This window comes from Pleurodeles waltl, chromosome 4_2 (assembly GCF_031143425.1).
Source record: "Pleurodeles waltl isolate 20211129_DDA chromosome 4_2, aPleWal1.hap1.20221129, whole genome shotgun sequence".
Lineage (NCBI taxonomy): Eukaryota > Metazoa > Chordata > Amphibia > Caudata > Salamandridae > Pleurodeles > Pleurodeles waltl.
The window spans coordinates 314980751-315005730 of NC_090443.1; the positions used below are offsets into that span (position 1 = coordinate 314980751).

The following is a 24980-nucleotide window of genomic DNA, read 5'->3' on the forward strand; positions in this document are numbered from 1 at the left end:
GTGTGTACCTCATTTATTGTCTATGTGTATGTACAACAAATGCTTAACACTACTCCTTGGATAAGCCTACTGCTCGACCACACTACCACAAAATAGAGCATTAGTATTATCTATTTTTACCACTATTTTACCTCTAAGGGGAACCCTTGGACTCTGTGCATGCTATTCCTTACTTTGAAATAGCACATACAGAGCCAACTTCCTACATTGGTGGATCAGCGGTGGGGTACAAGACTTTGCATTTGCTGGACTACTCAGCCAATACCTGATCACACGACAAATTCCAAAATTGTCATTAGAAATTGATTTTTGCAATTTGAAAAGTTTTCTAAATTCTTAAAAGACCTGCTAGGGCCTTGTGTTAGATCCTGTTTAGCATTTCTTTTAGAGTTTAAAAAATTTGTAAAAGTTTGAATTAGATTCTAGAACCAGTTGTAGATTCTTAAAAAGTATTCCAACTTTTAGAAGCAAAATGTCTAGCACAGATGTGACTGTGGTGGAACTCGACACCACACCTTACCTCCATCTTAAGATGAGGGAGCTAAGGTCACTCTGTAAAATAAAGAAAATAACAATGGGCCCCAAACCTACCAAAATACAGCTCCAGGAGCTTTTGGCAGAGTTTGAAAAGGCCAACCCCTCTGAGGGTGGCAACTCAGAGGAAGAGGATAGTGACTTGGAGGAAAATTCCCCCCTACCAGTCCTATCTAGGGAGAACAGGGTCCCTCAAACCCTGACTCCTAAAATAATAGTCAGAGATGCTGGTTCCCTCACAGGAGAGACCAACACCTCTGAAATCACTGAGGATAGCCCCAGTGAAGAGGACATCCAGTTAGCCAGGATGGCCAAAAGATTGGCTTTGGAAAGACAGATCCTAGCCATAGAGAGGGAAAGACAAGAGATGGGCCTAGGACCCATCAATGGTGGCAGCAACATAAATAGGGTCAGAGATTCTCCTGACATGTTGAAAATCCCTAAAGGGATTGTAACTAAATATGAAGATGGTGATGACATCACCAAATGGTTCACAGCTTTTGAGAGGGCTTGTGTAACCAGAAAAGTGAACAGATCTCACTGGGGTGCTCTCCTTTGGGAAATGTTCACAGGAAAGTGTAGGGATAGACTCCTCACACTCTCTGGACAAGATGCAGAATCTTATGACCTCATGAAGGGTACCCTGATTGAGGGCTTTGGATTCTCCACTGAGGAGTATAGGATTAGATTCAGGGGGGCTCAAAAATCCTCGAGCCAGACCTGGGTTGACTTTGTAGACTACTCAGTGAAAACACTAGATGGTTGGATTCAAGGAAGTGGTGTAAGTAATTATGATGGGCTGTACAATTTATTTGTGAAAGAACACCTGTTAAGTAATTGTTTCAATGATAAACTGCATCAGCATCTGGTAGACCTAGGACCAATTTCTCCCCAAGAATTGGGAAAGGCGGCGGACCATTGGGTCAAGACAAGGGTGTCCAAGACTTCAACAGGGGGTGACCAAAAGAAAGGGGTCACAGACTCCCCAGGGGAAGGGTGATGAGACAACCAAAACTAAAAATAGTAAAGAGTCTTCTACAGGCCCCCAAAAACCTGCACAGGAGGGTGGGCCCAGAGCCTCTTCACAAAACAATGGGTACAAGGGTAAAAACTTTGATCCCAAAAAGGCCTGGTGTCATAGCTGTAAACAGCATGGACACCAAACTGGAGACAAGGCCTGTCCCAAGAAAGGTTCCACTCCAAACTCCCATCCAGGTAACACTGGTATGGCTAGTCTCCAAGTGGGATCAACAGTGTGCCCAGAGCAAATCAGGGTCCACACTGAAGCTACTCTAGTTTCTGAGGGTGGGGTGGATTTAGCCACACTAGCTGTCTGGCCGCCTAACATGCAAAAATACAGACAGCAACTCTTAATTAATGGGACTAGAATAGAGGGCCTGAGGGATACAGGTGCCAGTGTCACCATGGTGACAGAGAAACTGGTTTCCCCTGGCCAATACCTGACTGGAAAAACTTACACAGTCACCAACGCTGACAATCAGAGAAAAGTACATCCCATGGCAATGGTTACTTTAGAATGGGGAGGGGTCAATGGCCTGAAACAGGTGGTGGTCTCCTCAAATATCCCAGTGGACTGTCTGCTTGGAAATGACCTGGAGTCCTCAGCATGGGCTGAGGTAGAACTAAAAACCCATGCAGCAATGCTGGGTATCCCTGAACTGGTGTGTGTGAAAACAAGAGCACAATGCAAGGCACAGGGTGAACAAGTAGAGCTGGAGTCTGGAAGAATGGCCCAGCCTACCAAGAGAACAGGAAAATCAGTTGGGAAACCAACTACAACACAGCAAAAGAAAGGGAACCTCTCTTCTCAGGAAGAAGTTCTGCCCTCTGAGGGAACTGAGCCTTTGGAGCTTGAACCTTACCAGGTTGAGCTCTTAGGCCCAGGGGGACCCTCAAGGGAGGAGCTGTGTAAGGGACAAGAAACCTGTCCCTCTCTTGAAGGCCTTAGGCAGCAAGCTGCTGAAGAGTCCAAAGGCAAGAAAAATGGAACACATAGGGTCTATTGGGAAGATGGACTCCTGTACACTGAGGCCAGAGACCCCAAACCTGGTGCCACTAGGAGAGTGGTAGTGCCTCAGCTGTTCAGGAAGTTCATCCTAACATTGGCCCATGACATTCCCCTTGCTGGACATTTGGGACAAACCAAGACGTGGGAGAGGTTAGTCAACCACTTCTACTGGCCCAATATGTCCAACATGGTTAAGGAGTTTTGCCTCTCCTGCCCCACCTGTCAAGCCAGTGGTAAGACAGGTGGACATCCAAAGGCCCCCCTCATTCCACTTCCAGTGGTGGGGGTTCCCTTTGAAAGAGTGGGTGTGGACATAGTTGGTCCACTAGAACCTCCCACAGCCTCAGGAAATATGTATATCCTGGTAGTAGTGGATCATGCTACCAGGTATCCTGAAGCTATTCCCCTTAGGTCGACTACTGCCCCTGCAGTAGCCAAAGCCCTCATTGGTATCTTTACCAGAGTGGGTTTCCCTAAGGAGGTGGTGTCTGACAGAGGTACCAACTTCATGTCAGCATACCTAAAGCACATGTGGAATGAGTGTGGGGTGACTTATAAATTCACTACACCATACCATCCACAAACTAATGGCTTAGTTGAGAGATTCAACAAGACATTAAAGGGCATGATCATGGGGCTCCCAGAAAAACTCAAAAGGAGATGGGATGTCCTCTTGCCATGTCTGCTTTTCGCTTACAGAGAGGTGCCACAGAAGGGAGTAGGGTTCTCACCCTTTGAACTTCTGTTTGGTCATCCTGTAAGGGGACCACTTGCTCTTGTTAAAGAAGGCTGGGAGAGACCTCTCCATGAGCCTAAACAAGACATAGTGGACTATGTACTTGGCCTTCGCTCTAGAATGGCAGAGTACATGGAAAAGGCAACCAAAAACCTTGAGGCCAGCCAACAGCTCCAGAAGTTTTGGTATGACCAAAAGGCTGCACTGGTTGAGTTCCAACCAGGGCAGAAAGTCTGGGTTCTGGAGCCTGTGGCTCCCAGGGCACTCCAGGACAAATGGAGTGGCCCTTACCCAGTACTAGAAAGGAAGAGTCAGGTCACCTACCTGGTGGACCTGGGCACAAGCAGGAGCCCCAAGAGGGTGATCCATGTGAACCGCCTTAAGCTCTTCCATGACAGGGCTGATGTGAATCTGTTGATGGTAACAGATGAGGATCAGGAGGCAGAGAGTGAACCTCTCCCTGATCTTCTGTCATCAGACCCAAAAGATGGCACAGTAGATGGAGTGATCTACTCAGACACCCTCTCTGGCCAACAGCAAGCTGATTGTAGGAGAGTCCTACAACAGTTTCCTGAACTCTTCTCCTTAACCCCTGGTCAGACACATCTGTGTACCCATGATGTGGACACAGGAGACAGCATGCCTGTCAAGAACAAAATCTTTAGACAATCTGACCATGTTAAGGAAAGCATCAAGGTGGAAGTCCACAAGATGCTGGAATTGGGAGTAATTGAGCGCTCTGACAGCCCCTGGGCTAGCCCAGTGGTCTTAGTCCCCAAACCTCACACCAAAGATGGAAAGAAAGAGATGAGGTTTTGTGTGGACTACAGAGGGCTCAATTCTGTCACCAAGACAGATGCTCATCCAATTCCAAGAGCTGATGAGCTCATAGACAAATTAGGTGCTGCCAAATTCCTAAGTACCTTTGACTTGACAGCAGGGTACTGGCAAATAAAAATGGCACCTGGAGCAAAAGAGAAAACAGCATTCTCCACACCTGATGGGCATTATCAGTTTACTGTTATGCCCTTTGGTTTAAAGAATGCCCCTGCCACCTTCCAAAGGTTGGTGAATCAAGTCCTTGCTGGCTTGGAGTCCTTTAGCACAGCTTATCTTGATGATATTGCTGTCTTTAGCTCCACCTGGCAGGATCACCTGGTCCACCTGAAGAAGGTTTTGAAGGCTCTGCAATCTGCAGGCCTCTCTATCAAGGCATCCAAATGCCAGATAGGGCAGGGAACTGTGGTTTACTTGGGACACCTTGTAGGTGGAGGCCAAGTTCAGCCACTCCAACCCAAGATCCAGACTATTCTGGACTGGGTAGCTCCAAAAACCCAGACTCAAGTCAGGGCATTCCTTGGCTTGACTGGGTATTACAGGAGGTTTGTGAAGGGATATGGATCCATTGTGACAGCCCTCACTGAACTCACCTCCAAGAAAATGCCCAAGAAAGTGAACTGGACTGTGGAATGCCAACAGGCCTTTGACACCCTGAAACAAGCAATGTGCTCAGCACCAGTTCTCAAAGCTCCAGATTATTCTAAGCAGTTCATTGTGCAGACTGATGCCTCTGAACATGGGATAGGGGCAGTTTTGTCCCAAACAAATGATGATGGCCTTGACCAGCCTGTTGCTTTCATTAGCAGGAGGTTACTCCCCAGGGAGCAGCGTTGGAGTGCCATTGAGAGGGAGGCCTTTGCTGTGGTTTGGTCCCTGAAGAAGCTGAGACCATACCTCTTTGGGACTCACTTCCTAGTTCAAACTGACCACAGACCTCTCAAATGGCTGATGCAAATGAAAGGTGAAAATCCTAAACTGTTGAGGTGGTCCATCTCCCTACAGGGAATGGACTTTATAGTGGAACACAGACCTGGGACTGCCCATGCCAATGCAGATGGCCTTTCCAGGTTCTTCCACTTAGAAAATGAAGACTCTCTTGGGAAAGGTTAGTCTCATCCTCTTTCGTTTGGGGGGGGGTTGTGTAAGGAAATGCCTCCTTGGCATGGTTGCCCCCTGACTTTTTGCCTTTGCTGATGCTATGTTTACAATTGAAAGTGTGCTGAGGCCTGCTAACCAGGCCCCAGCACCAGTGTTCTTTCCCTAACCTGTACTTTTGTATCCACAATTGGCAGACCCTGGCATCCAGATAAGTCCCTTGTAACTGGTACTCCTAGTACCAAGGGCCCTGATGCCAAGGAAGGTCTCTAAGGGCTGCAGCATGTCTTATGCCACCCTGGAGACCTCTCACCCAGCACAGACACACTGCTTGCCAGCTTGTGTGTGCTAGTGAGGACAAAACGAGTAAGTCGACATGGCACTCCCCTCAGGGTGCCATGCCAGCCTCTCACTGCCTATGCAGTATAGGTAAGACACCCCTCTAGCAGGCCTTACAGCCCTAAGGCAGGGTGCACTATACCATAGGTGAGGGTACCAGTGCATGAGCATGGTACCCCTACAGTGTCTAAACAAAACCTTAGACATTGTAAGTGCAGGGTAGCCATAAGAGTATATGGTCTGGGAGTTTGTCAAACACGAACTCCACAGCACCATAATGGCTACACTGAAAACTGGGAAGTTTGGTATCAAACTTCTCAGCACAATAAATGCACACTGATGCCAGTGTACATTTTATTGTAAAATACACCCCAGAGGGCACCTTAGAGGTGCCCCCTGAAACTTAACCGACTATCTGTGTAGGCTGACTAGTTTTAGCAGCCTGCCACAAACCGAGACATGTTGCTGGCCCCATGGGGAGAGTGCCTTTGTCACTCTGAGGCCAGTAACAAAGCCTGCACTGGGTGGAGATGCTAACACCTCCCCCAGGCAGGAATTGTCACACCTGGCGGTGAGCCTCAAAGGCTCACCTCCTTTGTGCCAACCCAGCAGGACACTCCAGCTAGTGGAGTTGCCCGCCCCCTCCGGCCAGGCCCCACTTTTGGCGGCAAGGCCGGAGAAGATAATGAGAAAAACAAGGAGGAGTCACTGACCAGTCAGGACAGCCCCTAAGGTGTCCTGAGCTGAAGTGACTAACTTTTAGAAATCCTCCATCTTGCAGATGGAGGATTCCCCCAATAGGGTTAGGATTGTGACCCCCTCCCCTTGGGAGGAGGCACAAAGAGGGTGTACCCACCCTCAGGGCTAGTAGCCATTGGCTACTAACCCCCCAGACCTAAACACGCCCTTAAATTTAGTATTTAAGGGCTACCCTGAACCCTAGAAAATTAGATTCCTGCAACTACAAGAAGAAGGACTGCCTAGCTGAAAACCCCTGCAGAGGAAGACCAGAAGACGACAACTGCCTTGGCTCCAGAAACTCACCGGCCTGTCTCCTGCCTTCCAAAGATCCTGCTCCAGCGACGCCTTCCAAAGGGACCAGCGACCTCGACATCCTCTGAGGACTGCCCCTGCTTCGAAAAGACAAGAAACTCCCGAGGACAGCGGACCTGCTCCAAGAAAGGCTGCAACTTTGTTTCCAGCAGCTTTGAAAGAACCCTGCAAGCTCCCCGCAAGAAGCGTGAGACTTGCAACACTGCACCCGGCGACCCCGACTCGGCTGGTGGAGATCCAACACCTCAGGAGGGACCCCAGGACTACTCTGATACTGTGAGTACCAAAACCTGTCCCCCCTGAGCCCCCACAGCGCCGCCTGCAGAGGGAATCCCGAGGCTTCCCCTGACCGCGACTCTTTGAATCCAAAGTCCCGACGCCTGGGAGAGACCCTGCACCCGCAGCCCCCAGGACCCGAAGGACCGGACTTTCACTGGAGAAGTGACCCCCAGGAGTCCCTCTCCCGTGCCCAAGTGGAGGTTTCCCCGAGGAACCCCCCCCTTGCCTGCCTGCAGCGCTGAAGAGATCCCGAGATCTCTCATAGACTAACATTACGAACCCGACGCTTGTTTCTACACTGCACCCGGCCGCCCCCGCGCTGCTGAGGGTGAAATTTCTGTGTGGGCTTGTGTCCCCCCCCGGTGCCCTACAAAACCCCCCTGGTCTGCCCTCCGAAGACGCGGGTACTTACCTGCAAGCAGACCGGAACCGGGGCACCCCCTTCTCTCCATTCTAGCCTATGTGTTTTGGGCACCACTTTGAACTCTGCACCTGACCGGCCCTGAGCTGCTGGTGTGGTGACTTTGGGGTTGCTCTGAACCCCCAACGGTGGGCTACCTTGGACCAAGAACTGAACCCTGTAAGTGTCTTACTTACCTGGTAAAACTAACAAAAACTTACCTCCCCCAGGAACTGTGAAAATTGCACTGTGTCCACTTTTAAAACAGCTATTTGTCAATAACTTGAAAAGTATACATGCAATTTTTATGATTTGAAGTTCCTAATGTACTTACCTGAAATACCTTTCAAATAAGATATTACATGTTAAATTTGAACCTGTGGTTCTTAAAATAAACTAAGAAAATATATTTTTCTATACAAAAACCTATTGGCTGGATTTGTCTCTGAGTGTGTGTACCTCATTTATTGTCTATGTGTATGTACAACAAATGCTTAACACTACTCCTTGGATAAGCCTACTGCTCGACCACACTACCACAAAATAGAGCATTAGTATTATCTATTTTTACCACTATTTTACCTCTAAGGGGAACCCTTGGACTCTGTGCATGCTATTCCTTACTTTGAAATAGCACATACAGAGCCAACTTCCTACACTATTATATTGGTTTCCCACCCTTAGATCTCTGATTAAGTGCCAAATCCTCATATCAATAAGTACAAGATCTAAAATACTACTATATGACCCTCTAAAAAAAAAGTAGGCTTCGCAGGGGAATCTGACGGAAAACATCCATTTCCCGAGAGGAGACCATAAGTTATCATGAGGTCAATAATTTGGAGAGCCCTGTTGCTAGTTTTCAGGTTTTTCATCTGCGTAGAGTAGGAGGGGATGCTCCATATGGAGTCTTCTAGCTGTGTGACCTCAGAAAACACTAAGTTGGGCTCAAGCATCACATTGAAATCGCCCGCTATAATAATGTGGTGCGAAGAATAAAAATCCAAGATTAAAGAATTTAACATCTGAATAGTGCTAGACATTCAACTAGGGTGGTCCGGTCGGTTATAAATGTTTATGCACAGAACTGATGAGCCTTGGTTAGATTGTATCGATATCGTCAATATGTCAGGCGAATCCACATAAATTTCCTTAGCCCACCCCGGAGATTCTTAGCCAGGTGATGAGACCACCCACTGCTCTACCAGCAGGTGATGGTTTAGCGTCTTTGCAGAATGAACAAAACCCCTGTCTATACACGTTTGAGATGGCCCAGGTTTCCTGAAACAAAGTTAAAATTTGTCTATATACTCCCCCCAGTCGCCATCATTTAATTTGTTGTGGATTCCAGCAACATTTCATGACAGTAACTCCATCGATGAAGATTCAGGGTAGCAAAGGCCTTCCTGAACATTGACATGAGTGCATGACTTTTCAGGACTCTCCACAGGATTCAAAAATACAATAGTGTTCTCTGAAAGAGACTGATTTAAGTTTATCTCATTTCCTTGTAGTGATGGAACCTGTTCCAACGAACCCGGACATTCAGAAAAGTCACCTCGTCCTCGTGATTGGGTAAAGTCCCTCCTCAAACTAATGGATCTGAGAGTATGTAACACTTCTACTATTAAAAGCTTCAGCTCTCCCACTTCATCTTTTAAATCGATGACCAGAGAAGCCAGATCCTCCTGAGAAGATGGTTTGGGGGCTGTGGTAGAGTGTTGGTTAGCGATTTGCAAAGTTGTAGAATGACTGCCTTGGTCAAGCGCATGGTCCTGGAGTTCCAATGGTGAAAAACGATTAGAGCAAGGAATATCATGAACAATCACACTATCTGACCTGGGAATATTGTAATGGGGTAAGGTAAGTGTTGAAGGATTTGTATTCATGCTGCCAGCCTGGATTGCCAAAGCAGACAGTGAATCTCCATTAACTTGAATATTGCTGGAAAGTCTGTTAGAAAAAGAGGGGGTAAGAGTACCATCTCTAAGCCCTTTTTCAATTTTTTTTTCCTTCTTATTTTATCAGAGTGTGTAATTCATTGGCTACACAGTTAGAAAAAGAATGCGGAGGTTGAAAATGTTTTGGTATTTTAGTTTGTACAAGGCCTGCTGCAGGACTTCCTTTGGCCTTACGCTTCCCCATTCTGTGTGCACACAAACCAAATGGTGCTCAATAGCAAAAAAAAAAAAAAAAAAAAAATTCAACAATCCTACTTCAAAAGTAAGAGAGCTGGCCCAGCCCGGCCTCAAGCGGTCTCGGAAGGCAGCCCCCACCAGCAGGCGGCAAACAGGAATCCTGGGACGTGGAGTCCCTCCAATAAGGTGAGTGTTGCAGCAGCAGTGATCAACGGTGCGCGGCGCACTTTGTAGCACCCACGTTCAGAAGGCGGCCCCCCACTAGCAGGCGGCAAACAGGAGTGTTGCGGCCTTGGTTAAGTCCCCTTTAGCATTTCTTAAAAAGTTAAATAAGTTATTATAGTTAGTGGTAAGTAACCAGAAGTAGTTTTAGTTCCTAAAAGAAATCCTCAACCTTTGTAACATAATGAGCAGCTCAGAGGACATGATTTTGTAACTCGATCTGACTCCTTACCTTCATCTCTAGATGACAGTTAAGGTTTCTTTGCAGTCTCAAAGTTTAAAACAGGTTCCACACCTACCAAGATCTAGCTCCAGGAGCTCTTGGCAGAGTATGCAAAGGAACACCCTATTGGGGAGGATGATCTCCTCTAAGCTGGTGAAGAAGTTAGGGATCAGAAGGTTGACCTCTCCACTCCTAGCCCAACTAGGGAGGACAAGGCCTCAGTGCCCTTGACTCCAAGGATAGTGCTCACAGGATCTGGGGTGGCTCAAAAAAACCTCCAGCCAGTCCTGGGTTGATTTCATAGACTACTCAGTGAAAACACTAGAACTGGAAGTGAAGTGCATGACTATGATGAGTTCTATAATTTGTTTATGAAATAACTCCTCTTAAGTAACTGCTCTCATTCATTGGGTCAAGACTACGGTGACCAAAATAAAGGGGTTACTAAGCCTCTTCAGGAGGAAAGGTGGTGAAACACCCAAGGATAAAAGTAAACAGTGTTCTAAAGGCCCCTCAAAATCTGCTCAGGAGGTTGGACCCCGAACCTCTTCACAATTCAATCATGGGTACGAGGTTAAACACTTTGATCTCACAAAGGCCTAGTGTTTCAACTGCAGGCAGAATGGACACCAAACTGGAGACTTGGCCAGGCCCAAGAAGACTCCCCCAGTACTGCACCACCTAGCATTGGTATAGCCAGACTCCAGGTGGGATCTATAGTGTGCCCAGAGCAAATCTGGGTTCCCACTGAGGCTATTTTAGTTTCTGATGGTGGGGAAGATGTTGCCACTCTTGTTGTCTGGCCCCGTAAGATGAACAAATACAGACAGCATCCCTTGATTAATGGACTAAAGTAGAAGCCCAAAGGGATACAGGTGCCAATGTCACCATGGTGACAGAAAAACAACTGTTTTCCCCAGGACAGTACTTCGCTGGACAAACATATCCAGTTACCAATGCTGATAATGTAACTACGGTCTATCCCATGGCTATGTTGATCTTAGAATGGGGAGGGGTTACTGGCCTGAAACAAGTAGTGGTCTCTTCTGCAATCCCAGTGTAAGGTCTGCTAGGGAGTGATATGGAGTCCTCAGCTTGAGCCGAGATAGAACTCAAAACCCAGGCAGGGAATCCCTGAGATGGTGTGTGCACAGACTAGAGCACAAAGTTGAGCACAGGGTGAAACATAAGTGTTGGAGCATGGAACAATGATTCAACCTTCCGAACAGCAGAAAGCTCAGGACTCCTCTTCTCAGGCAGTAGTCTGAATAGCCCCAGAGGAAACTGAGCCCATGGAACTTGAAAGTTATCAGGTTGAGCTCTTGGGCCCAGGGGGACCATCTAGGGACCAGCTAAGCCTGTGACAGCAAGCTGCTGCACAGGAACAGGAAGATGTCAGTGGCTCACACAGGGACTATTGGGAGGAGGGACTCCTGCTCACTGAGGCCAGTGACTCCAAACTTGGTGCCAACAGGTGAGTGGTAGTGCCTCAGCAGTTCAGGGAATTCATACTCACTCTAGCGAATTGTAGGAAAGTGATCCTATTGGCATGGTTCCCCCCTCCTCCCCCAACACTTTTTACCTGATATTGATACTGACTTTACTGAAAGTGAGCTGGGATCTTGCTAACCAGGCCCCAGCACCAGTCTTCTTTCCCTAAACTGTACCATTGCCATTCTTAGACACTAAGTGCAGTGTGACCATATTGAGTACATGGGGTGTGAGTTTGTCATTATCAACTCCACAGCTCCAGGATGGCTTAATTGAAGACTGGGAAGTTTGGTATCAAATGTCTCAACACAATACACCCCCACTGATGCCAGTGTTGGATTTATTATAAAATGCACACATCTTAGAGATGCCCCCTGTATTCCATCCAACCCTTTAGCGTAAGGCTGACCGGTGGGTGAGCCTGCCACTAACAGACAAGTTTCTAACCCCCATGAAACTGCAACACTTGGCAGTGAGCCTCAAAGGCTCAGGCCTTGTGTTACACTGCCACAGGGCACTCCAACTAGGGGAGATGATTGCGCCCCTCCCCCCAAAACACACATACACCCACCCACCCCTAAGGACGAAGATCGCACGTGGAAAATGGCCCTGTCCACAAAGAAACCTCCAAGGAGGACTCCAGAACCACCCCGGATCCACAAGTCCTGCCTGCTCTGCAGCAGATGCCGACAGCCTCATCCTCCCATGCTTTGTAATAATGACCTATTCTTCCCCCCACTGGTGTTGTGTGGAGGGAGTGAGTGACATCTGAGTCACTGCTTGGTTGTAGGGGTTTTGGGGCTTTGAAATTTTCCTCTATTCCTAGGGAATTGCCCTCCTCTGTATTGGCCCCGAAAGCCTCCCCTGTACTGTCCCTGGTAGCTGGACGGTGTTGCCTGCGAGGTGCTGGCTTGTGTGGCCTGACCCCGAAACCCCCCTCTAAAGGGTGTCTTGCGGAAGGTGCTGTAGGTTCCTCTGCTCTGCGGGGAGTAGAGTGCGCCCATGGCTTTAGCAGTGTCAGTGTCTTTTTTAAGTTTTTCGATTGCCGTGTCCACTTCTGGTCCGAACAGTTGTTTTTCGTTGAATGGCATATTGAGCACTGCCTGCTGTATCTCTGGTTTGAACCCAGACGTTCTTAGCCATGCGTGCCTTCTAATGGTCACAGATGTATTAATTGTTCTTGCAGCTGTGTCTGCTGCGTCCATAGAAGATCGTATCTGGTTATTTGATATGTTCTGTCCTTCCTCAACCACCTGCTTTGCCCTTTTTTTGAAGTTCCTTGGGTAGATGCTCGATGAGGTGTTGCATCTCATCCCAATGGGCTCTGTCATAGCGCGCAAGTAGTGCTTGAGAATTAGCGATGCGCCACTGGTTTGCAGCTTGTACTGCGACTCTTTTCCCAGCTGCATCGAACTTGCGGCTCTCTTTATCTGGGGGTGGTGCGTCCCCAGATGTGTGGGAGTTGGCTCTCTTCCGAGCTGCTCCCACTACGACGGAATCTGGTGGCAGCTGTGTGGTGATGAAAACAGGGTCTGTAGGAGGTGCTTTATATTTCTTGTCCACCCTTGGCGTTATTGCCCTACTTTTGACCGGCTCCTTGAAGATTTCCTTTGCGTGCCGAAGCATACCTGGCAGCATAGGCAGGCTTTGGTAGGAGCTGTGGGTGGAGGAGAGGGTGTTGAATAAAAAGTCATCCTCGACTTGTTCTGAGTGGAGGTTTACGTTGTGGAATTGTGCTGCTCTAGCAACCACTTGAGAATATGCTGTGCTGTCTTCAGGTGGTGAGGGCTTTGTTGGATATGCCTCCGGACTGTTGTCCGACACTGGGGCGTCATATAAGTCCCAAGCGTCTTGATCCTGGTCACCTTGGCTCATGGTGGTGTGAGCCGGGGAATGTGACGGAGTTTGCGCTGGTGAGACGTTAAGTACAGGTGGAGGAGAGGGTGGCGGAGTCACCTTTTTCACCATTTTTGTTTGTGGCGCCTGGTCTGTTTGAAACTCCAGTCTCCTTTTTCTCCTAATAGGGGGGAAGGGTGCTTATTCTTCCTGTTCCCTGCTGTATGAAAATACGTTTTTGCGTATGGTCCACTTCGGTGGATTGCAGCTCTTCCTCAAACCTATGCTTTCGCATCTGAGAGGACAGTGATTGCTCCTCTGTATAAGAGCCTGGACCTGGGTCGGTTACGGGTTGTTTCGGCACCGAAACCCTGCCTGTATCTTTTTTCGGCTCCGAGGTGGCTTTTTTCTTTTTTGGAGTCGAAACCTCTCGGCGTCGATCTTCGTCGGTGCCGCTGTCTCGGCATCGAGCCGTTTCTACACCGCTATCTCAGTGTCGTTGCTTCTCTCCAGCACTTTCTCGATCCCGAGAAGGCTGCGTGCCGGTGTCTCGACCGGAGTCGGACGATCTCGGCACTGTTTTGGCCTTTTTCGGTGCCGATGGTCGGTCACCGAACTTATGGGTGGAGCCATGGCCTGGTGGCAGTGGCGTCCCCTGGGCCTTGTCACTTTTCTTATGTGTTGTTTTCGACGTCTTACTCATGGTTCTTTGATCGTCAAATTCCTCGGAGTCCGATTCGTGGATCGAAAAGGTTTCTTCTTCCTCTTGTTCCTCGAACTCTCGGTGCGCTGTCGGCGTGGACGCCATCTGAAGTCTCCTGGCTCGACGGTCACGGAGTGTCTTTCGGGACCGGAACGCGCGACAGGCTTCGCAAGTCTCCTCACTGTGCTCAGGTGACAGGCACAGGTTACAGACCAAATGTTGGTCTGTATACGGGTATTTATTGTGGCATTTGGGACAAAAACGGAACGGGGTCTGTTCCATCGGCGGTGTTGGACACGCGGTCGGGCCGACCAGGCCCCGACGGGGGCTCGAAAACTACCCCGAAGGGCACCGGAGCGCGTCGATCTTCGATGCGGTGTTGAATCTAACTACGCCGATCCCGAACGCAACAATACCGACGAAAATCTTCCGAAATCTACTAACTTTCCGTTCCGAAACTCAGAGCGACAGGAACACGTCCGAACCCGACGGCGGAAAGAAAACAATCGAAGATGGAGTCGACGCCCATGCGCAATGGAGACAAAAGGAGGAGTCACTCGGTCCCGTGACTCGAAAGACTTCTTTGAAGAAAAACAACTTGTAACACTCCGACCCAACACCAGATGGCGAGCTATGCAGAACATGTGTATCTACAGCGACAGATGCCATCGAACCACTGTTTCACCATATTTATTGTAATTACCAGTTTATTCATTTCTTCTATAGACCTACCATAGTATAAACAATCTGTTCAGGCAGGCCTTTTACCTTTCTCCTTTCACTCAGCAAGCTTGCGTAATAGCAGCCATGTTTAGGGGATCCTAGACCCTGACGAATTCCCCTGACCTTCCAGCACATAGAGAGGGCAGAAACATGGTGGTCCCTGTTTTTTAGACTCTATGAGACATTAGCACTCAACTGAGTCTCAATTCCTTTTTAGCCTTACCTGCATGCACCTTTATTAAAGTACCCAGCCAATCGGGATAGGTGACATGTATGGTAATTTTATTCTTACCTCATCTGGATCCCTGATAATTATCCAGTAAGATTTATTTCAGCACTCCCTTTGTCGTTTCTTTAACAACGAGGTTGAGTCCGCCCAGGTAGTACTATCTTACCTGGGTGGGGCTAGGTGGTCAAATGATGAAGCATGACACTATTACGTGTGTGAGACCACCTAGTCTGTAAAAGGAACTCCCTCTTGTAAGACAGAGCCATCTCCATAGACACTCTTTACACACACCTCCCCTTAGAACTAACCTACGCCTAATCGGCATTATTAGCTGAGGGTGCACTAATCCAGTTTCACCCATCTCTGACCACCCCACACCTCCAGTGGTATATGAATATGTAATTTTGCTTTGGGAGTATGTGTGGGGCGGTACGACTCCCACCACTCTCTTTTGTGTTTTAATAGGAGATAATGAGAAAAACAAGGAAGAGTCACCCACCAGTCAGGACAGCCCCTAAGGTGTCCTGAGCTGAGGTGACCACTGCCTTGAGAAATCCTCCATCTTGAGTTTGGAGGATTCCCCCAATAGAATTAGGGATTTGCCCCCCTTCCCACAGGGAGGAGGCACAAACAGGGTGTAGCCACCCTCAAGGACAGTAGCCATTGGCTACTGCCCTCCCAGACCTAAACACACCCCTAAATTCAGTATTTAGGGGCACCCCAGATCCCAGGAAATCAGATTCCTGCAACCTGAATAAAGGAAACAAGTGGCTATACTTTGGGATGAAACACTATACCACATAAGAGAAGTCTGGTGCAAGGATGGTTACAGTTTCATATGCTTTCTTGGTCAAGAACTATCAAATACAGTTCAAGCTCTTCTCGTGCCAATCACAACCCACCAGCTGCCTCCATTTTTAATTTGTCAAAAACACAAGAAATAAAGACTTCGATCAAGTGTGCATGTCCGACTATACACTAAATCGCAGAGCCTAAAACAACGCTCACTGCTCCCAATTAGCATTTTAGGAGCAACCAGTCAAAATCATGTCGCTTTTTTTTATAGAAAGAAAACGTTTTGTTCACTGGTACCTCAAAAAGAGGTGATTTTCTTTCTTTTGCAGTTCAAAAGAATGTCATGAGCAGGGAAAAGATGCTTAACATGTAAACGCTAAAAAGCACTACTATACTTTAAGCTAGAAAAAAGGAGACCGCAAAGGGGACAGTGAAAGAACTCCTCTCTGCAAGGGGTGAGATGATGCTCTTGTATTATCAATTGTAGTTATTGAAGTGCCTGGGGATGAGTGAGGTAGAGAGAGAGAGAGAGAGAGACAGAATGAATTACCATAAGAGATCCTAGCAACAATGTCGATAACTGTCAGTAGTCTCTCAAAATGGAGTGTTGTGGAGCATCGTCTCTCATAGCCTTAAGGGTAAAAGCTCCAAGATTGAGTTAGCATGTATTCTGGGCCTATGGTGATATGTACAAAAATTAACAGCTGTAAGTCACAAGGTTTTCAACACAGCGTCTTTAATCACCTAATAAAGGAGGGGCCATTTTATCTTTTCAAAAGGTAAAATGTTACTTACCCAGTAGACATCTGTCCGTGCCATGTACTGTAGATTCACATGCGCTGCATACTCCTGCCATCTACTGCTGGTTCTGGAGTGTTACAAGTTGCTTTCAAGTCACGGAATTGAGTGACTCGCCTATCTCAGTTATAATGCGCATAGGCATCCAGTCATTTGTTAGATTGTTTTCCCGCAGGCGGATGAGAGAGTGTACAGAGGAAGTATGGAGAAAGATGTCCATGCAAGTGTATCTACATATGTACAAGGATATGATAAATGGAATGGCCACACACATTTAAGAAAGAGGGAGGGTGCATGTGAATCTACAGCACTACATGCCACGAAAACAGATGTCTACTGGATAAGTATATGTAGTTGTAGATACTTGTGGGCTGCATAGACTGGAAATAAGTCCCTCCATGAACGCAGTGGCTAGCCTGTGAGAGTTGCAATTGTTTCAAAACGTGTTCTTAGGACAGTCTGTCCTACATTTGCTTGTTGACGTGCTGGTACATCTACACAATGTACTGTGAATGTATGTGGTGTACACCAAGCAGCTGCTCTGCAAATGACAGCTAAAGGTATGTTTCCTAAGAAGGCCATGGTGGCCCCTTTTTCCTAGGGCAACGTGCTCTAGGAGCCATAAGATAACTGTTGAAGGAAGCGGACTCTGTAACAAAGTCAGTTATAGTGTGCACAGAGTCCAGTGGGTCCCTAGAGGCTAAAGTAGATAATACTAATGCTCTCTTTTGTGGTAGTGTGGTCAAGCGGTTAGGCTTATGAAAGGGTAGTGCTAAGCATTTGTTGTACACGCAGTCAAGAAATGAGGTACACGCTCAATGACTAACTCCAGGCCAATATATTTTATGTATCAAAAATATACTTTGTTACTTTATTTCTAGAACTGAAAGGATCTTTGTTGCATTAAGTACCGTTTCAAGAATGTATCACCTTTAAGTATCAAATGCACTTTGTTTAAAATTCACAGGTAAAACGGTTTACAGGTAAATAATACTTTTCTGTTTCAAAAGTAGACAAATAACACTATTTGCAGATAAGTACTGGACTCACAATCCAAGTCTTTGGGGGTTAGGTAGTTCACAGGGGAAAGTTTAGGTAAACACCAATGGAGCACCACCAGCAACTAGTCACAATGATGCTTCAGGTGTTGTGCAGGGAGTCGCCTGAAGAAAACGAACTGCTGAACAGGTAAGAAGAGAGCCCAATAGACGTTGCTGGACCGTTGGATGGGTTACCCAGGGTCAGGGGGATGCGGGTGCAGGGGTACCTTTAGACGTCAGGAAACCTTCACTGGAGTAGGTCGCAGTCAGGAGGGGCTCTGTTGGACCGGAGGGTTCAAGCCAGGGTGGACTAGAGGTCGGAATCATGAGGGGACCTTCTCTGAACCAGTGGGCCACCTGGTCATGGGCAGTGGGCGTCGGATGCAGAGTGGGCAGGACTCATGGACCCTTGCAGTTCTGGAGTCCTTCTTAGAGGTTTCTTGGTGGACAGGCCACTGCCCTCAGGAGACCTAAGTCCCTGGGTAGGCAGGTAGTCCTCTGGAGGTTTACAGAGGTTGCTGGTCCTGCAGGACAAGTCATCATCTTGTAACAGGAGTCGTGAAACTGCACACAGGCTGGTAGGGCTGGGGCCAAGTCAGTTGTCGTCTGGAGTCTTCTTCTGCTGGTGCGGCTCTTCCGTCCTTGTCAGGTCACCAGGAATCTGAGGAGCAGGGTTCGGAGGTGCCCTTAAATACTAGATTTAGGGGTGTTACAGGGGTCAAGACAGTAGCCAATGGCGACTGTCCCTGAGGGTGTCTATACCCTTCTTCTGCCCACTCCCTTTGGGGAGGGGGGCACATTCCAAAAACTACTGGCTAATATCCTCCAAAGCAAGATGGAGGATTCTGCCATGAGGGGTTCACCTCTGCTCTGGGCACCCTAGGGGTGGGTGTTGCTGGGGTGGGCACACCTCTTGGTGTTTACTAATTTTCCTGACTGACCTGCAACCAAAAGTGGAGCTTGGTCGGGGGAGCTGGCCTCTTCCACTAGCTGGAGTGACCTGGGGCACTGTAACACGAGACAGGAAGGAGACTTTGAGCCTCACCCCAAGTGCTGTAGTTCCTGCAGGGGGGAGGTGTGAAGCACATCCACACAGAGAAGGCTTTGGTACTGACCCCAGAGAGCAGAAAGACTCATACCATGAGGTCAGAAACTTGTCTGTTAGTGGCAGACTGGCACAAAAAAATCACACTAAAGGGTTGGGTGAAATGCAGGGGGCACCTCTTAGATGCTTTGTGTGAGCTTTTTTCAATAATCCAGCACTGACATCAGTGTGGGATTATTCAGATGAGAAGTTTGATACCAAACTTCTCAGTCTTCGGTGAAGCCATCATGGAGCTGTGGAGTTCGTAATGACAAACTTCCAGCCTGTGTACTCAAAATGGCCACATTGAACTTACAATGTCTAAGAATGGACACACACTGTAGGGGCATTTTGCTCATGCAGCTATGCCCTCACCTGTGGTGTAATGCACCCTGCCTTAGTGCTGTAAGGCCTGCTAGAGGGGTGACTTACCTATGCCACAGGCAGTGGTTTGTGGTCATGGCACCCTGAGAGGGATGCCATGTCGACTTTACCTTTTTCTCCTCACCAGCGCACACAAGCTGTAATGGTAGTGGACATGTGTTTGGTGAGGGGTCCCTTAGGGTGGGATAATACTTGCTACAACCCTTAGACACCCTCCCTCGTCACAAGGCCCTTGGTACCACAGGTAACTTTTACAAGGGACCTAGCTGTGTGCCAGGGGTATGCTAATTGAGGAAGCAATGGTACAGTATAGGGAAAGAACACGTGCTGGGGTCTGGTTAGCAGGATCCCAGCACAAACAGTCAAGTTAGCATCAGATATCAGGTGAAATGTGGGGGTGTAACTATGGCAAAAAGGCACTTTCATATAACTGTCTTTTTGCCTTTGTATATATAGCATGTTTATATGCATTTAACTATCCATCCAGCTATGCTGGTTTTTGATATTGGACTACTCTTATGAGGTAGAGAAAACGCTACAAAGAGCTGTTTAATTTTTCTAAAAATCTTGGTCCTATCAAAGTAGTACATGAGTGCTCATTTGACAGCTAGAGTGTGGAGAGCTCTTTAGGCAACGGATTCAGGTTGCAGGAAAAAAACCTGTAACTCAATGGATTGATTGATATGAAATTGAGAAACCACTTTGGTACGAAGAATCACTTTGTCTATGTGTATTTGAAAGCAAGTTTCTTCCAATGTTAGGGTCTGGAGCTCACTAACTGAGTGTTGTGATAGTGACTAATAACGCAATGAAAATGGAATGAGCGGGAGAGGTAGAAAAGCGTAAGTAAATATTCCTGAATAGTTCATCCATAGAGCATTACCTTTGGAGGGAGGGTGTGGGTGTCTGGATGGGAAGCTTGGACATTTTGCGATTTCTGCTGTGGCAAAAAAGTCTATTTGAGGAGTTCCCCACTTTTTGCAATATTTTTAAAGGACTTGTGGGTGGAGTTCTCATTCGTAGACTTGTTGATGCATCCTGCTAAGCAGGTCTGCGAACTCGTTGCCTGTTCCTGGGAGATATTCTGCCACTAAGTAAATGTGATGGTGAAGAGCCCACTTCCATACTGTCTGAGCGAGTTGGGACAGCTGGAATGACCATGCTCCCCAGTTTCTGTAGATAATACATGGCTGTCATGTTGTCTGTTCGAACTAAGACAAGCTTGTGCGACAGGTGAGGAAGAAAAGATTTCAGGGCTAGAAACACTGCCGGAAGCTCCAGATAATTGATGTGCATGGACTGGTGACTGAGATCCCATAAACCATGTACTGTGAGGTCTGGAAGATGAGCGCCCCAACGCATCAATGATGCATCCGTGGCCAGAACTAGCTGGGGCACAGGGTCTAGAAAAGTCCACCCTTTCAACAGGTTGGTGGTGTTCCACCATTGCAGAGAGCAGTGGGTATGGCAGTCTAACACTAAATCTTCCAGGTGACCATGTGACAGAAACCATTGACGTGACAGACAGGTAGTGGGCACATGTGTAGTCTGGCATGGGGAACAATGTCAATGTACGATGCCATCATCCCTAAGAGGCGCATGATAGTTCTAACTGTATGTGAGTGGTTCTCCTGAAATTGAGGGAGAAGAGACTGAAAACTCTGAATGCATGCTGGGTTGGATAGGATAACTTCAACTCTGCACTGAGAATGGCTCCCAGAGGGCTGAACCCGAAGAGGCTGTAGATGGGATTTCAGTAAGCTGACTGTGAACCCTAACTTAAGAAGCAGGTATACTATGGTCTTAGTTCAAGACTGACACTGCTGTAGAGTGCTGGCTTTGATTAGCCAGTTGTCTAGGTAAGGGAACAAGTCTTCTGAGGTGTGCAGCGACTACCGCCAAGCACTTTGTGATTACTCTGGGAGCAGTTGTGATTCCTAAAGGCAGGACTTTGAATTGATAATGTTTTCCTGCAACCATGAACCTTCGATGTTTCCTGTGTGCAGGGTGGATGAGAATGTGGAAGTAGGAATCTTTCAAGTCTAGTGCTGTCAAAGTTTCCTTGTAGAAGAAGGGTAATAATGTCTTGAAGATTAACCATGTGAAAGTGTTCTGAAAGCATGTAGTGTTTTAACGGTTTGTGTAGGAACGTAGGCTCTTTCTAGCATGGTTACCCCACCTTTCTAGCCAGTCTATCAGTGTGTTTGACTGTGTTCACTGGGATCCTGCTAACCAGGACCTCAGTGACTATGCTCTCTCTCCCTTCTAACTTTGTTGCTTGAAACCTTTTTAACCCCACATTTGGCATACTGGTGCCCCCATAGTGTATGGTACCTCGGTACCCAGGGCACTGGGGTACCAGGGGATCCCTATGGGCTGCAGCAAGTATTATGCCACCCATAGGGAGCCCATGCAAAGTGTTCTGCAGGCCTGCCATTGCAGCCTGCGTGAAAGGGTCACCCCTATGGCAGGCCCTCCTAACCCACAGGGCAGGGTGCAAGTACCTGTGTGTGTGAGGGCAACCCTGCATTAGCCGAGGTGCTCCCACGAACTCCTGTTCCATTTTTCTGGACTTCGTGAGTGCGAGGATGCCATTTTATGCTTGTACTGGACATAGGTCACTACTTATGTCCAGCTACATAATGGTAACTCCGAATCTAGGCATGTTTGGTATCAAACATGTCCGAATCATACCCCAATACTGTTGCAGGTATTGGAAGTATGATTCCATGCACACTGGGGCCTCCTTAGAGGACTCCCAGCATTGCTATCACCAGTCTTACAGGGTTTTTCCAGGCAGCCGAAGCTACTGCCACCCGACAGACAGGTTTCTGCTCTCTTGCTGCTTGACCTGATCAAGCTCAGGAAGGCAGAACACAAGATTTCCTTTGGGAGAGGGCAGTAACACCCTCTCCCTTTGGAAATAGGTGTGACTGGCTTGGGAGGGGTAGCCTCTGTGCATAAACCAGCCCACACTGGTTCAGTGACCCACAGTCCTGCAGCGTGGGATCCCTTCCTGTAGTGCTGCATGGGCTCCTTCTGCAACTTCTGTGTTTCTGCCCTGCAGGACTCCTGTGGGTGCTCTGTGGCGCGGGTCCCCGGCAGCACCACTTTTCCACTAACCGCAAGTTTGCCTTTGCCAAGGCTTGTTGTTGAATTAATGCACCAACCCCATCTGCAATCTTCACTCTAGCATGGGACATCTTCTGCATCCATCAAGAACTCTTCTCCGGCTCCAGGGTTGCAGTGCTGACCTTATGTTCGTCACCGTTGGTCAACTACTGCAAGTACAGATGGGTGGGCAGTAACTCCTACTCTTCCTGGACTCCACTGTGACTGTTGGACTTGGTCCCATCTCTCCACAGGTCTTACGCTCCAGGAATCAACCACTGGTTTCTTGCAGTCTTGTCTGGGTGTTTTCTTTTCTTCTTTTTTTCCTTTTGGGTGGTTTAGGGAAACTCCAGTGATTTTTACTCCTGCTTTACTGGTCACTGGGGGATATTGTGGTACTTACCTTTGGAGTTTTCTAGTACTCCCAGCTCCCCTCTCCACATTCCACTCACCTACGTAGGGGTCCTGTGTTTGAATTCCATTTTTTTAGTATATAGTTTGGGCTCCCCCTAGGGTCATTATTGCTTATTGCAATTTGCACTGTTGTCTGGCATTTTCTGAGCCTATTACTGTTAACTAGTGTATCATTAGTGTATTATTACCTCCTATAGCAGGGTTGCCCTTCTAGTACTTTGTGGTATTGTATCTGCAGCAACATATGCCATCGAACATAAAGTACCTTTATTTTTGTACAACTGAGTGTTTTCTTTCATGTGTGTAAGCATTGTGTGACTACAGAGGTTTGGCATGTCTCCTACATAAGCCTTAGCTGCTCATCCACAGCTACCTCTAGAAAGCCTGGCTTCTAGTCACTGCCTACACTTCACTAAGAGGGAATACCTGGACCTGGTATAAGGTGTAAGTACCTTAGGTACCCACCACACACCAGGCCAGCTTCATACAGTTTGAGATCCAGAAGTGACCTGAGCGTTCCTTCCTTTTTGGGGATGAGAAACTATAGGGAACATATTCCTGTTCCCTCGTATTGTAATGTAACAGGCGCACTGATGCCTCTGAGCAGCAGGGACTGTACCTGTTGATTTAGAAGGGTGAGATGTTTGTGAGATAACCTGTGATAATGAGGGGGAATGTTTGGAGGTGCGGTAGTAAGCTCCAGACAATAGCCAAGTTGGATAATGGAAAGGACCCATTGGTCCTATGTTATTTCCCTTGTGTGTGAAGATTTTGAAGTCGCCCCCCTACAGGTGTGGTGTGGGGATTGGGCAGATGTATATAGTCACTGCTTAGATGTTGAGTCTGAGCCACCTGTGGTAGTGCTCTTGCCTCTGCTGCTGATACCTCTAAGTGCCTCTGAAGAAACCTTGAGAATATGAGGTTGAGGGCTGTTTAGTTTGAGAGGAAGATGGTTCTGAGGTTGTGGCTTTGAACCACCCCTAAATGAGGGGGTGACAAAATTACCTTTGTGGATGAGACTGAAGAGTGCCCATAGCATTGCGGTGTCAGTATCTTTTTTAGTTTCTCCAGAGTGGAGTCCACTTGAGGGCGGAAAAAGGTGTTTTGTCAAAGGGCATGTTGAGCACCGCTTGTTGTGCCTCTGGCTTGAAGCCAGAACAACTAAGCCAGGCATGTCTTCTTAACAGTATGCTTGTATTCACCCCTCGTGCAGCGGTATCTGTGGCTTCTAATGCACAGAGTGTAGAGTTATTGGTGATTGTTTGTCCTTCTGTAACAATCAACTAGCCTTGTTTGCCATGCTTATCTGGGAGATATTGAAGGAATTTCTCCATTTCATCCCAGTGAGCCAAATCACACCTTGCTAACAAGGCCTGCGAACTGGCAATGTGGCAATGATTTGCTGCTTATTCTGCAACTCTTTTGCCTGCTGCATCTATCATTTTGCTCTTCTTGTCTGGTGGAGACCCAACTCCTGTGGCCTGGCTGTTGGCTCTCTTCCTTGCAATGGTGGCCACTTTTTGAATCTGATGGGCCCTGATATATAGTGGATCAGAAGCAGCAGGAGTGATAATTCTAGAGCAGACTGGCTCCTTAAAGAGGTCATCTGTGTGACGAATCATGCCAGGAAGCAAGGGAAGGAACTGAAGATCCCTATTTGTGATGATTAAGGTATCAAACATAAAATCCTGTTCTATCTGATCCCCATGGAGCTGAACATTATGAAAAGTAGCTACCCTTGCTATGACCTGCTGGCAACTAGTAGAGTCCTCTGGGGGAAGAGGATCTTGCAGGGTATAAATCTGGGTCATATGAGATCAAGGTCATATGCATCCCATGGTTCTGGGTCTTGCTGTGTTCCATCTAAATATTCCGCTTTAAATAAATGTGAACCCTGAGGTGTGAGGTCTCCTGCAGTAGGAGAGGCAGGAGAATGAAGAGGGGAAAGAGGTAGAGAAAGAGGGGGTAGAGGTGGGGAGGAATGTAATTCAGGTGGGGAGGAGGAGACAAAGGTTTAGATAAAGTAGCCTTGTCCTTAGAGGTCTTTTTTGGTGGAGAGGAAGTGCCTAAGGCCTCCTGAAAGGATAACTTCCACTTGAATGTGGCAGGGCAGGGAAGAGCAATGATACGCCCTGTATCTTCCTGGATATGGAGACGTCGCGGTTTTGAGTTTATAGGCTCCAAAACAGGCTCAACTGGAGATGGTGTAGTGAAGGATTGGCTTGAGTCCATACACTCCGAAGGAGTTGACATTTATTTTCGGTACCCATAGTTTCGATTGGTGACTTTGTCGTACAGAAGCAGTGGTTGTGGCCGGCTGGGCCAGACCAGAGGTGCTTGTGCCGAGGGTTTGACGACAGTAATTTGGACTGAAATGCTTGAGGTCAATCCCCAGGCCGCTGTAAGTGTGTTGGCTGTTTTTTTTTTTGTTTTTTTTAACAGTCTTTTGTTGGAAAGGCGGGGTTACAGCACTCACTGGCTGCA

At 47.7% G+C, this 24980-nt stretch overlaps 1 protein-coding gene across 9 annotated transcripts in view; it reads right to left on the reverse strand.

Annotated features, from left to right (window-relative positions):
• Positions 1–24980, reverse strand: part of TNRC6B (trinucleotide repeat containing adaptor 6B) — a 1322553-nt gene that overhangs the window by 472000 nt on the left and 825573 nt on the right. The window lies entirely within an intron of this gene.